This window comes from Podarcis cretensis (assembly GCF_951804945.1).
Source record: "Podarcis cretensis genome assembly, chromosome: 8".
NCBI lineage: Eukaryota > Metazoa > Chordata > Lepidosauria > Squamata > Lacertidae > Podarcis > Podarcis cretensis.
This window is the reverse complement of record NC_137177.1, coordinates 75,976,763-75,990,719: the sequence shown is the minus strand read 5'-3', so window position 1 is coordinate 75,990,719 and position 13,957 is coordinate 75,976,763. Positions and strand designations below refer to the sequence as shown.

Here is a 13,957-nt window from a genome sequence, read left to right as displayed (position 1 = left end):
GAATCCCACTTGCTAGATCGTGACAGTGATCTAATCTAGCTAGCATAGGGAGCGCAGGTCAGGCCATGTGGAGCACATAGCTCTGTCCTTCTCTGCTGTCACTAACTCAATCTTCCTAATGGGAGAGCCGTCCCAGCTCAATAATCATGTACAGCACTATGAGCTTCTAGGAAGAAGACTTAATTTTTTAAAAGGAATTACTTCTGAAGGCCATATGAGCACAAGAGAGCCCTCCTGGATCAGACCAAAGGTCAGTCTAGTCAAGCATCCTGTTCCCACTGTGGCCAACAAGATGCTTATGGGAAACCTGAAAGCAGGAACTGAGCGCAACAGTACTCCACTCACTTGTGATTTCCAGCAACTAGGATTCAGAGGCCTGCTGCATCTGAAGGTGGAGACAGAACATAGCCATTATGGCTACTCTTATCTTCCAAGGATTTGCCTAATATTCTTTTAGACAAATCACCAGCTCTTGGAGCGAATTCCATAGCTGTACTGCTGTGTGAAGAAGTGCTTTTTTTCGCCTTTCCAGCACCCAGCTTCTGCAGACACATGCGTTCTCGTATTCCGAGAGAGGTAGAAAAACTTATCTTTATCTCCTTTCACTGTAACCATCCATAATTTTATACACCTCTATCACCATATCTGTCAACCTTGAGATTTGAAAATAAGGGATCAGCAGCCTCACCTGTCCCGGGGACAGTCTACGGGATATCTAACAATCCAGGATAGCAGTGGGAAGCAGTGGGAAATAGCACTGGAATAAGGGAATTTCCTGCCCAAAAAAGGGAAGGTTGACAGCTATGTCACCCACCACTTGCCCATCTTTTCTCTAAACTTAAAACCCCCAAACATGTTTGTCTGTCCTCATAGGGGAGTTGCCCTTTTCTGAACCTCTCCCAGCTCTACGATAATCCATTTTTGGGGGTGAGGTGACCAGGGCATCTAGGGGCAGCCCACTCATTTTGGCCCCCTAGTAAACCCGAGTCCAGTGGATCCCCTGAGACATTGTCTACAGCACCCTTCCTTTGCAAAGCAGTGGGGGACTGGGTATGTAAATATTTGACACTTGGACTCTATAGGTGCTGCATTGTGGATGCCAGCACCAGTTTGGAAAGATCAGTGACTCACCTACTGTGTTGCATAATTGCCGGGGAACAGACCAAGCGCTGAATCATCAATCTTGAATTGACATATTGCTCCACCGAGTGTTCCAGTCCCACTTTCTCTCTCCTGCTCTGCCTCCCCCCGCCCATAACAGGAGAGAATATGTTGCTTGCCTCGCATATAAACATTCATGGCGCAGCAGGGAGGGCTCTGAGCACATTACTGATGAGAAGCAGGCCTCACTGGGGCTGCTTCATACTGTCCCATATTGGTGCGAAAGTGTATTTTATAAAACAGAGTAAAAATGCCTGTGGGAGCCTTCATATGTATTTTTAATGCTTCATTCTCCATGGTCTGCCTAGATAACTGTCTCTCTTCCTCTTGGAGCTCTCTAGGCCACCTGGCTTGGCAACTTGGGACTCTTCCCAGGCCACGGCCATTCATCAGCCACACCCCTCTCTGAAGGCCACACCCTCCTTGAGTGTTTTTCCTTGACTGGAAATGTGTTCCTGAATTCTAGGAATGACTCTTTGCTCGCCTGGATAGAGGATAGAGAAGACTGTGTCAGTGTGTGTAGAAACTGGCCTAAGGTGAAATGAGCATTTATTGCTCCACCCACCTTTGTGTCTGGCCCTGGCCATCACTGTCATGTGGCCCCCAGAAAGTTGCCAAGAAGGGATTGTGGCCCTCATGATGGAAAAGATTCCCGCCCGCCCCCTCCCCGCTCCCCGCTCAGGGGTGACTGCCAGGGCTGAGCCATGGGCAGATGTCAGGAGAGAACTGAGAACCAGAAACCATACAGGGAGTCAACTTTTTTGAGCTAGGGCGCGTGTTTGGAATTTGGAGAAAATGCCGTGGGTGCAAGCCACAAAGTGGTTGCTATGGGTTTGTGGCAGATCACAAAATGGCTGCTGTGAAAGGCGTGATATAACACAAAATAAATATTTACTGGAGCCATTTAAAGGTGCCAGAAGAGGCAGGCACACTGGTGCCAGGGGAGTTGAATAGGGAATCAAGCTAGGAAGGTGAGCCAGGGTACTGATCTGAACAACAAAGCTGAGAATCGGAGCTGAGAGATGCTCAGAAAGCAGCAGAACCAGGAAAAGAATCAGCTTGAACAGGAAGCCTTCTGTAGCTTTTCCTGCCTGGAAGGGCCCAATGACAGCTCAGCTGGGCAGGGCCAGTCCACAGCCTGAATACACTTCAGAGCCCAGGAAGATGCTGCAGAACACAGTTCCAGTGATCTATCAGATGCGGTAGCCATACCCAGAGCCAAGTGTCCCTGGTTCCAGCACTGGCATTTCCTGGCTGTGCTGGATGGACCAGTCTATTCCCAATTTGTGTCTGTTTCATACAAGTCTTTTCAGAAGTCTGTTCCATTTCCACAGGAGGCCCCAGGCTCAATCCCTTTCATCTCCAGGTAGGGCTGAGAAAGATGCTCTGTCTGAAACCCTGGAGATCTGCTGCCAGTGAGTGTAAACAATGAACCATATGGACAAATGGTTTGACGCAACTTCCCATAAGAACATAAAAAAGAACTCTGCTGGATCAAGCCGATGGCCCATCTAGTCCAGCATCTTGTTCTTACAGGTTACTTGTGGGACACCTGCAAGCTGCACTTGAGCACAACATCACTTTGCCCACCTGTTTATGTATTCAGAGGTGTGACAGGGGGTGTAGAACAGAGCCATTGTTGCTAGTTGCCATTGATAGCCTTCTGCATGAATTTCTCTTATCCTCTTTTGAAACCATCTGGGTTTGGGACCATCACTGCCTCCTGTAGGAATTCCATAGTTGAACTATGTGCCATGTGAATAAGTCCTCTTTTTAAAAAAATCAAGCCTGAATCTTGATGTTCTTGAATATTAGAGGAAGGACTGTAGAGTTGGGAGAGACCCCTTCCTGAGACCCCAGAGAGCTAGATAGACCAATGATATAAGGCAGCTCCCTGTTTTTCTAGTCTTCTGGCCCTGAACCATACTGTGACCTAATTGGCCATCACCAGCCTCCCTTCGTTGGTGCCATATTGTTTTACGAGTGCCACAGATAATAACAATACACAAGGCTTGCGTGCCAGCATTTGTAATCTGTCCCAGGCACCCGCCCCGCAAAGCTATCGATGAGGGTGGCTTGCTGAGAAACATATGCAACCATCTTGCTCGTCTTCCAGATGGATATTTTGTCAGAACTTGGCAGGGGTGGTGGATGGCTGTCATTTTGTCATCCTGACTTCTGTCAGCGAAGAACGTGTTTGTTAGCATGGCGGCATGGTGGAATACCTGGCGTTCTCTCTCTCTCCTTGCAGGCCGCCGCATACACACAAACAACAGACTGCGAGCACCTTAGTCGCCCAGGCTGGGGAAGGGTTGGCTTGCAAGACGGTTGTATAATTAAAGGCAAAATAACTGTGTCTGCTGCCTTCGCCCCTGCAGCATAATATAAGAGCAAGACTCAGGGGCTGGCTTCTGGCGATTCAGCCGTGGCAGCATGAAAAATGAAGAGGAGAGCGATAAGAAACTAATAATTTATGTTCCAAGCACAGCCTCACACCGGCGCGGAGGGGAAATTTGTGCCAATAACTCCTACTAACTCAGAAAGGCACGCAATCCTTTATTGCACAAATTATTAACGACCAGAAAATAAATGACTCTGTAATCAGATCGGTGCTGCCGGCACTTCTTGAGTTTCTTCCCTTTATTTGTATAAATTCTGAAGCTGGTCCGCCCCTGGAGCCCGCAGCAAAAAAGGGGGAAACTTTTACTGGCCCACCGCCCTGCCTGACAACAGTGCAGATTAAACAAAGATGGAGCAGGCATATCCTGGTTATCTCACTGCCTGTCAGAGGCCTGTTTGCTCAATAAACAAGCGCTGCCCCAGTTTCTGCCCTACGGCAGGGCTGCGGCAGGGAACCTGGATTTGGGAGCTGGCTGCCTTTTGACATAATATTAGAGTTCTCCTTTTACACAAACAGGAACAGCTTTCTGCCAATGTGAATCTGCTCTTCTGCTAAGACCATCCAGCTGCATCTAGGGATGGGTTGACAAACTTGATTCAGTTCACATTTAAAGGTGAACCCACCAAATTTGCACTTTTTGAAGCAATACGTTAATTGAAAACACAGGCGTCTTTTACAATTTGCACTTCTCTGAATTTTTCAGTGCAGTTATCCCTCTGCGTGAGGTGTACAAAAATGAATACACATGGGTAACATGTGTCTTTAAAATCCATATATGTTTGAAAATTACATGCAAAAATGCATTCTGTTAAATGAAATTGCTTTGCAAAAAAGACATATGGTAGGACAAATTCACACAAAAGTGCTGATGAAGAGCTGATAAGGCCTTTTTTATGTGGAAGGTTGGGAAAATGAGAAACTGGAAGAAACAAAAATGGACTGGTATCCTTACCTGGTTCTAGCGTTTCAATCATATATTCAACCAGGAGAGAAGCATCATAACGTATTGGGATGTACCAAATATTCATTTTCTGCAGCTAGAATGCACTGGTGATTTAAATCTGCAAAGAAGGTTGCAACAACAGGGGTCACCCCTGGGGGGCGCACTTGGAAGTCAAAGGAACTGTTGTGGTCACCCCAAAATACCTATTTCACAGATGAAAGCTTGGTGATGATCAGAACAGGCAAAACATTACACACACACATACACAAAATAAAACAGAGTCAGGGGGAAAATACCCAAACAGCTAACCCTCTCCAAACCAAATTAAAAACCAAAAAAATAAAAAACCAAGAAAGGAAGAAAGACATTGGTGTGAACAGGGGGTCTTAGTGGATACTTGGGTTGTGGTTTCTGAGGGCTCCATGTTGCCCCTGGGCACCATATTGGGGATGCCTGAACTAGCAAAATATCATCTGGATGGATTTATGGAACTCTTTTCTCCATGTAGATCCACCATATCTAGCTTGAGTGCATAGCTGTAACCCAGGAGGTTGCACCCAGTTAAGTCCTCTCATGAGTAGAGGCACTGCAATCAATGTGCCTAAGTTAGCCGTGGCTACTAATTTCAGTGGGTCTGCTTTGAGTAGGACTAGCATTGGATACAACTCAGTTGTAAAGACTGCTGCAAATGAGGTCCCTGCACTGATTGTGTATGCACATGTGGATATATATATATATATTAGGAGGCCACAGCATTCAAGGGTATAGTATCCAGACCTTGCCTTTTAAATTTCTGCAAGCCACTTTCTTAAAGTCAAGATGGGTTTTTAGAACCAGCAGGAAACTGGGTTGTGAAGCTGGGGCCAAGTTCCCTTGGAGATTGTCACTTCCAGGCTGGACAATCTGAGAATAGATCTGAGAGCTGACATCTTTGTTCAGATTTATGGTGCAGCCCCTGTTTCATCCTTGCTGGCAATACATTATGTTCCTGCATGCAAAGCTTCCCCTCACCCACCCACCAAGGAAAGAGAGAAGAGATGAAAGAGCAGCGTAACACGCTCCAAAGATGGGGAAACCAATGAGTTTTCTGCAGGGTTTACCCCTATCTGTCACAGGCTTCTTCCATATCCAGTGCTGTTCAGACCTCTGAATTAGGAATTAGATGGCTTCCAGATGGCAGATTAACTTCCAAATGGGTCATGGAGATATTGCAAACAGTTGATTGGCAACAGGCTTTTTTTATTTATTGGATTTCCCCCGGAAAAGGTAAATCTGGATTAAATCTTTTGGGGAGAAGGGGGTAAAACTGGTTAGTGTTTTGACGACAATGATGCTGTCTGGATGCCGCAAGGAACCTGCATACATTATCATCATCATGATTGCGCAATAAACGCTCATGTAGAACCACCCTGGTTGCTTGACTGCAAACAAGAATCGGCTGAAGGGTGTTCTCTGCGAATGTACACAGGTGTGTGTGTGTGTGTGTGTGTTGATTTCTTCCTCCCCATCCTTACAACAACCCTGTGAAGTACGGTAAGTTAGGCTGAGAGGCAGTGACTGGCCCAAGGTCATACCCAGTGAACTACATGTGCAAGTGGTGATTTGATTCCTGGTCTCCTAGGCCCTAGTCTGACGCACTAAATGCTGCACCACACTGGTTCTCTTCAGGTTTGGGGACAAAGAATCAGAAAACATGTTCCGTGGTTACAGAGTTGTCTTGAGGCACAAGGGTTGAAGTCTTGGCTCAGCCATTTACTCAATGGGGTTGTAGCCGGTGCTAGTCCTACTCAGAGTAAACCCATTGAAATGAAAGGACGTAACCGAGATTTGTTTCTTTCAATGGGTCTTTACCAAGTAGGACTTCGATGCAGCCCTAGGTTACTTCTCACGCCTCCCTTAACCTTAGTTTCTCATCAGTGTAAGAGGGAGATCTCTGAAGTGTGCTGAGTGCAGGGAGTATTTTGGGGTGTGTGTGAGGATATAGATGGCCAAATCTCAATTTCAGTTTCTCTTAGTTTCTCATTTTTCAAATCTTCAGTTGAGTTCCCCACATCAGTTAGCATTGGGGTTTTTTTGTTTTTGTTTTTAAAGTTCTCATGAAAATTCATCAGCATATTAGTACTAATTTCTTCGAATTTAATAGTTGATTATTTTCACTAATATATGCTTTGCTATGCACACATTTCCCTGATAAACACATTTTTGTACAGATTCTTTGGTAGGAGAACTACACTGAGAAATCCAGAGTCATGCATATTTCAAAGAACAGCTGCATTTCAGTTTGCACATTGTTTCAAAAAGTGTGATTAAAAAAAAAAAGAAAGCAGACTGAAGTTTGTGAAAGACAACATATGCTGAAAAGCACTGTAGAGATGTGTGGTGATCAATTGTATGAGATCAGTTATTATGAAGTTCCCATCAAGTTCAAACCCTCTTGGACTGGATGAGGAAGCAAGTCTTATATTGGGACTTAGTCCTCCCTTGATATCAGACTCCCTGACCCCAAAGTCCTGCCATTCTCAGATATGTAAATGTAATAATGATAATAAAGATACATAATGATGATTTGCATATGGTTGGCCAGCTGCACACTGTGTACAATAGTCTTTTGAGGTGTGTCAACAGTTTGAAGGGGTTGGGGGAAAACCCAGCTCTCTTGATCCTTAAAGCCAGATTGCCTGGAGGTGAGTCTTGCTTGCCAAAGGCTAGCGTGCTAGCAGCCAATTAGAGCTTTCACCATACTTCATTATTTTAAATAAGCTGAGCTGTGGCCCTTCTGGTAACTGCGGTGGCTTCCAGACAAACTCTTCATTGAGAATTCATCCTAATTTGTTTGCAAAACGCTTGTGAGGAGGCTAGATGACGTCAGCTGCTCATGGAACATTCATTCTGATTTGTCTGTGGGGAGGTTAGACAAGGTTGCGTCAAGCAAGTGTGTTATCCTACTTTTCAGCGCATTTCCCTGTCGCTTCTTTAAAAATAAAATAAAAAATAAGTCAGTTGGGGAGAAGAGTTGGGCAGCAGGCTTGTAGTGCAAGAGCTCCATATGAACTTTTTTTGCTCAACCTGACTTTTTTGATGTGTGAGTGAATCCCACTAGAAAACAGCAACAGCCTGGTAGTGCTTGGAATTTCTTAAGCAAAGGGACAATGTGCACAGTGGCGTAGCAAGGTAAGGTGGTACCCGGTGTGAAAATTTTTTTGTCACCCCCCCCCCATATTAATATCCCCCTTCCTCCATCCACCCCCCCCCCCGTCAAAGAAAGCCACACAGGCAGCAATCTGATGTAGATCCCACCTTCTCCCCCTCCCTCCCCCCACACCCCACACCCCCCCGTCAACAAAAGCTACGCCCTGCCCTCCTCCAGCAGCCCGGGAGTGTGTGGGGCAACAGTGTGCCACCCACCCGCGACTCCCAAGCCCCCCCCCAAGCTGTCAAAAGGAAGGGGGAAGGCTGCTGGCAAAGCCTTCCCCGATGGCTCGGGGTAGGCTTGGGAGTCGCGGGTGAGCAGTGTGCCAAATGTCACCCCCCTCCGTGTGTGTGCGCACGTGCACTCAAAGCTGTGCTGCTGCTCACGAGGCAAGGCAGGGTCCCTCCAAGGGCTGGACATGGACAGGACGGGCAGGGAGAGCCTGGCCGTTCCCTGGGAAGGGGACATGTCGCGATGCTATTCAACCCTGCTCGGTTCCACAGGCAGCACCGAGTTGCTTTTTGTCACCCCCCTCATTGATGGCACCCGGGGCAGTCCGCCCCCACTGCCCACCTTCCTCCGCCAGTGAATGTGCAGACACCCACCCACCCGCAACACTTGTTCACATGTTTAATGGGCACATAGTACTCTCAGCAGTGCTTGGTCAGTGTGAGAGCAGGATGATGAACTAGATGAGCCTTTGGCCTGATCCAGCTACAGATCTTTTCTTACATTCTTCGCCTCCTTTTCTTCCTTCCGCCCTTCACCCTAACTTCCCAGGGTGGGTTACAGCAATCAAAACACAATGTTAAAATGGCATCTCGCTCAGTGTTGTCTGCACTGACTGGCAGCGACTCTCCAGAATTTCAGGCAGGGGATCCTGAAATGCCAGAGAATGAAGCCGAGACCTTCTGCATGCAAGGCAGATGCTGTGACCCACTAGCCTTCCTTTCCACTTGAGAAAAATCAGGTGCTTTGTGGTATGGTGCTGTTATGTCCAAGCACATACTCTTAGGTTACTTGGAGCCACTGGTGGGGGGGGGCAGTCTTTCTCAATCATGCCAGGAACATTTCCTTTTACTGGCTTAGGTGTTCTGGCTCCATCCATGATTTTGCTTTACCTTTTTTTTCCCTTGGAGAAGCTGATGGGACTTGAGCAGAAGCAGATTTTCCTGATTTTGAGGGATGGAGCTCCCCAGTTTCCGCCCCCCCCCCCCTTTCAGTTGCGCTGTCAGGACCAATTCACAAGGCTGCATTTATGCTGTTAATTCATGCTATTTATTACTGCTGCCATTATCTCCTCGGTCGCTTCTTCCAAAATTACAGGCGGGGTGTGTGTGCCTGGTCCTCTTAATGGTGGTGGTATAGGGGTGTTTGTAAAGGAGACTACAAGGCTACAGTAATGAATTATGTTCCCAAGAACTGTAAGTTTTTTATTAAGGCTGGTTGGGATTTTTCTCTCCCCCCCTCATCCCTTTTTATTCTTCTTTTCAGACTGAATGCCCAATCACCACACAACCGTGAAACCCAAATTGCCTTACAGCTCTCTCATGAACATACTTTTAATCTCGTTGACCTGTCGTTATGCTGCGAGGCATAAATTCAGATTTGGAGATCTTATGTTCCATCATAAATTGGGCTGGCAGTCTTCCGATCAACAGAATAAAACTGTCTCCGACGAGGTGGGTTTTTTATTCGTCGGAGCTGTTCCAGGAGACGAAGCGGAGGTAGAGTCAGCTTTTCTTCATAAACTATCGCTTAAAAAAAAATAGAAAGAGACTGAGGGAGAGAGAGAGAGAGAAAGAGAAGCCTAGGCATGAAATTTGTAAGGGGGAAGAAATAAGGAGATGTTTAAATAACATTAATGTCAAACATAAACTTCTAGAACGTGGGAAATTCTGAATTAGGGCTGGTGCAGTGGATGCAGCAGAGGTGGCCACACTTGCAACACTGAAGAAATTATGAGGCAGGATTGGGCCAGAGGAGGGGGTTGTTGTTGTTGTTGTTGTTATTATTATTATTATTATTATTATTATTATTTTCCTGCAGCCACTGCAAAAGTGAAGGAAGGAGTGCTAATGGATCAGCTTCTAATTTCTATGTATAATTACACACCTCACAAAAGCCTCCATAAGCTGGGAGGAATTCTGCAAAGTGAATATATTACTTTCAAATGGATTCAAGTAGAATTTGCTCCCACAAGAGGAAGTGATGGCCACCAACTTGGATGGCTTTAAAAGAGAACTGGACAAATTCACGGCAGAAATAGCTATCAGTGGCTTCTTGCCATGATAGCTACGTTTTCCCTCCACTGTTGGAGGCAGTATGCCTGTGAATGAACACCAGTTGCTGACAATTGTGGGGGGGGGGTAGCAACCCGATTTCCGAGAGTTAGTCTATGTAAAACTCTCCCCGTCATATTTTGCTGGATGAGAGAGAATGGAAGTTCTGTAGTTTAGTGGTAGAGCATCTGTTCTGCACACAGAATGTCCTGGGTTCAACTCCCAGCATCTCCAGGTTGGGCTGGGAATGTCTGTTTGAAACGCTGGAGAGCTGCTGCCAGTCAGTGTCAACGATACTGGGCTAGATGAACCAGTGGTCTGGCTCAGTATAAGGGCAGCTTCCTAAAACCCTGTCAAAAATTGCCTGCGCATGAGCTGCACCAGGTGTGCAAAAAGAGATGGTGACTTGCCGCTGAGTCCCCTGTCGTCCATGTGCAATCCCATGTGTTTTTACCCCCGACATATCCCCCTTACTGAAGCTAGTGCATAACTTTTTACACAGGCCAGGTGCTGTGGCGTCCGCATACATAGCTGGGATTCTTTGGATTGGAACGGTTGCCGGCTCTCCAGTAGGAAACTTAAGTGTTTAATGCTGGTGGGACTTCTGCAGACATAGAGAGGGAGGGAGGGAGGCGGGGGGGGGGGGGTGAGGAAAAAAGAGCATACTCCTCTGGAAGGAAACCCATAGCAACAGAAATGCAAGGATTCTGAGCTAATTAAATGCAAGGCAGGCAGCGTGGCCCCAAGACAGAGTGCAAGCTCTTGCAGTGACACTGTGGGAGGGTGTATGTGTGTGTGTGTTTGGGTCCAGATTAATGACCTAGGGCAGCATTGCTGCAAGTGTGATAGGACCGAGGGTGGGTGTGAGGGAAGCTTCAAGTTGGGCTTAGGGTGACACCCCCCCCCGAACACCTTTGGGAAGCAGGAGGGAGGCCTGCAGCCTACTATTAATTAGTTTCCCCCCCTTTCCAGCTTCCTCCTCAACTTAACTAGGAGTTGCCCACTGTGGCTGAGTCCTCTGCTGATCTTCTCCCCCTTGTTACAAAGAAGGGCTTGTCCACGTATATGTGTTTAAAGAAACCTGGGTTGTTCATTTTAAAAAAATCATTTTAAAAGCATTTGAAATCATTTTAAAAACAATACGAGCAAAGTCCTCCAAGACTCAGTGGTTAGCACCGAGGGGTTGGCAATCAGGTTCCCGACAGCCCTGCTTGCCTCCTTCTCTTTCCTAGGTCCTTAAAAGTATTTTGGGCACAGGTAGAGATGAAAGAGGGCAAAGATGTTCCATTACACTGTGGTTCATCTTACACCGAAACGATGTTATTCGTCTTGCTGTCCAGTGTCACAAAATTATACAATTTATGCAGTCGATAGCTTAAGTTATGTAATTACATTGTTGTAACATTATTCCACCCCACACATTTTAGTAGAAAGGATACAGCATGCAAATATTGGGGGGGGGGCAATGTAATAAATCAGGTATCATTTGAGGACAAGAAAGCAACAACAATAGTGTATATCAGTCATATTTGTTGAACTGATTTCTGTTCTGGACATCGGAAGAACAGGTGAAGATTATCAGTTTCCGCTCTCATTTTCATCAGAATTCTCTGACACACGCAGCATACACAAGCTGATTTATAATTTTGAATGTCTCTGGGCAAATTAAGATGGCGAGTAGCCAGCTATGTTGGCATGGGCTGATCAGAGTTGGAACATCTTGAGGTCGCAAGATTGGGAAAAGTCTCTATTGAGATCAGAGGTGTAGCTGGACAGGCTGTTATCTTGGAGGTAGTTCTTTGGGAGGGGAATCATGACGCCCTACCCTGTTGTGTCCGTCTTGCCTGCCCTCCAGTTGGAGGGTGCTGTGGGAAGGATGCAACAGCTTAGGGCACCCTGCAAGCCCTGCACCGTTCTAGCACTGGCCTTGCAGGGCACTATGAGTGCGCCCCTCAAAGCAGGGTGGCAGTGCATTAAGAGGAGAGGGTGAAAATGGAAATGCAGTCAGGGAAGTGAGGTCTGCTTGCAATATTCAATAGTTATTTGGACTTAGCAGGGCCAGAATAACAAGGTGCAGTGCTTGAGACAGGAGGACTAGTTGCTGGTATGGGAATCAGCCAGGATCCCCACACCATATGATCCTGACGTGGGAGGGATCTCATTCCTCTTCATGCCTTACACCTGCTAAACTCCCCATGAGCTAAAATCTACCTTTAAACAAGTATGCCCCTTTCCTCCTTTTTCCCCCCCTGACTCCTCAGGCAGATTTTCATTTCTGTTCCAGTCGTTCTGCCAGTAATCTCACTGGCTGGCACCGTTCTCCCCTCCCCTCGTGAGCTCCTGTGGGCCTTCCATGTGGAGCGCATAAAGCCCCGTCGCTCAGCGCTATCTGACTAGTTTTAATCATAGCGTTTTCCATTTAATTAGGAGGGAAGGCACACTTTGCATATTAATATGCATACAGCGCAGCTCTCACCTCCCTGAGCATTTGAGAGGGGCTTTGGGGAAGAGGGCTTTCCCAACTTGAAAGCGGTGACATATGTGTGATAATCAAGCAGATTTTAATTTATTTATTTACTTATCAGTTGCATTTATATCCCGCCTTCCCTCCAGGGATCTCAAGGTGTGGTGCACATAGTTCTCTCCACGCCCCCCCCCCCGGTACTTCTTTTATCCTCACAACAACACTATGAAGTGGGGACTGTCCAAAGGTCAGTTGAGCTTCTCGGCTGAGTGGGGTCTCTCCGTCCAGTGCAATCTCTCTGTCCGACACTCTATCCCAGGGGTCAGCAACCATCTGGGGGGAAAAATAAAAAATGAACAAATTCCTATGCCCCACAAATAACCCAGAGATGCATTTTAAATAAAGGGACACATTCTACTCATGTAAAAACATGCTGATTCCTGGACCGTCCACAGGCCGGATTGAGAAGGCAGTTGGGCTGCATTCGGCCCCCGGGCCTTAGTTTGCCTACTCCTGCTCTGTCCACTACAGCGCATTGGTTATCACAGGCTTTTCTCCTGCCCTGCTCAAACACAGCCTAAAATGTGCTTGGGCTCTGCAGTATAGAATCATAGAGTTGTAGAGTTGTAAGGGACCACAAGAGTCATATACTGTAGTCCAACCCTCTGCAATGCAATCTGGAGATACTTAATAGTTCTGCCGCTATTCTGCTGCTACATACAGTCTTTTATGCCTTCCACCTTGCTGATTCTTGAGCTACCAGTGTCTTCAAAGCAGTTTCCATCTCATTTCCAGTCCCTGGCATCTCCAGGAAATGTACCCAGTCTGAAACCTTGGAGAGCTGCTGCCACCCAGTGTAGACAATGCTGAGCTAGATGGACTAATGGTCTGACGAAGGCAGCTTCTTCTGTAGGATAAGCTGCTTCCACTCCTCCTTGAGCTAACCTCTATTCTGCACTGCTAGTATCTTCATAGGACACCCCCCCTCAAAAAAAAAACCCCATTTCTCTTGAATCAGAAGCACTAATTCAGCTCTCCTTGCCTCTCTCAGCACATCCAGATCCTGATCTGAGTCTGTTCCAAGAATGACTGGGTCCACCTGGACCAGATGTACTTATTTTTATGTTTAAAGGAAAGAGTCTTATCAGTATAAGACAGCTTCCTGTGTCTTCTGAAAAATGTACCTTTTTGTCTTCAGCTTGATGGCCAGCAGGGGAAAGGGATCCCATTTGGCTTCATGCTGAAGATGTCCCCACCACCACTCTCCTCCCATCACCCACCGACTTACTGAATCCTATTCTTGGCCTTAATCTTCCATCATGCCAGGCATCCCCTACTCCAAACAGCTGTTTCTAGAACCAAACCAGCCACTCTGTAGCGTGCAAATCAGTCTACAATTTGTAAGCAAGGCCACGGCCACTCCTGCTTGGGCTCATTGGGTGCAGCAATGTTTTTTTGCCAAACAGGTCATAGCGATCCAGCGTAGAGAGATAACTCAGGCCCTGGAGGGTGATGG

The 13,957-nt window shown here is 46.7% G+C and overlaps 1 protein-coding gene and 1 long non-coding RNA gene across 3 annotated transcripts in view; one reads left to right on the top strand and one right to left on the bottom strand.

Moving 5' to 3' along the window:
* SAMD11 (sterile alpha motif domain containing 11) overlaps positions 1-13,957 on the top strand; it is a 333,362-nt gene that overhangs the window by 118,715 nt on the left and 200,690 nt on the right. The window lies entirely within an intron of this gene.
* On the bottom strand, positions 9,242-13,933 carry LOC307222258. The gene is made up of 2 exons (XR_013841687.1): positions 13,730-13,933; positions 9,242-9,505 (listed from the first exon to the last, which is right to left on the bottom strand). It is a non-coding gene; the product is annotated as an uncharacterized lncRNA (long non-coding RNA).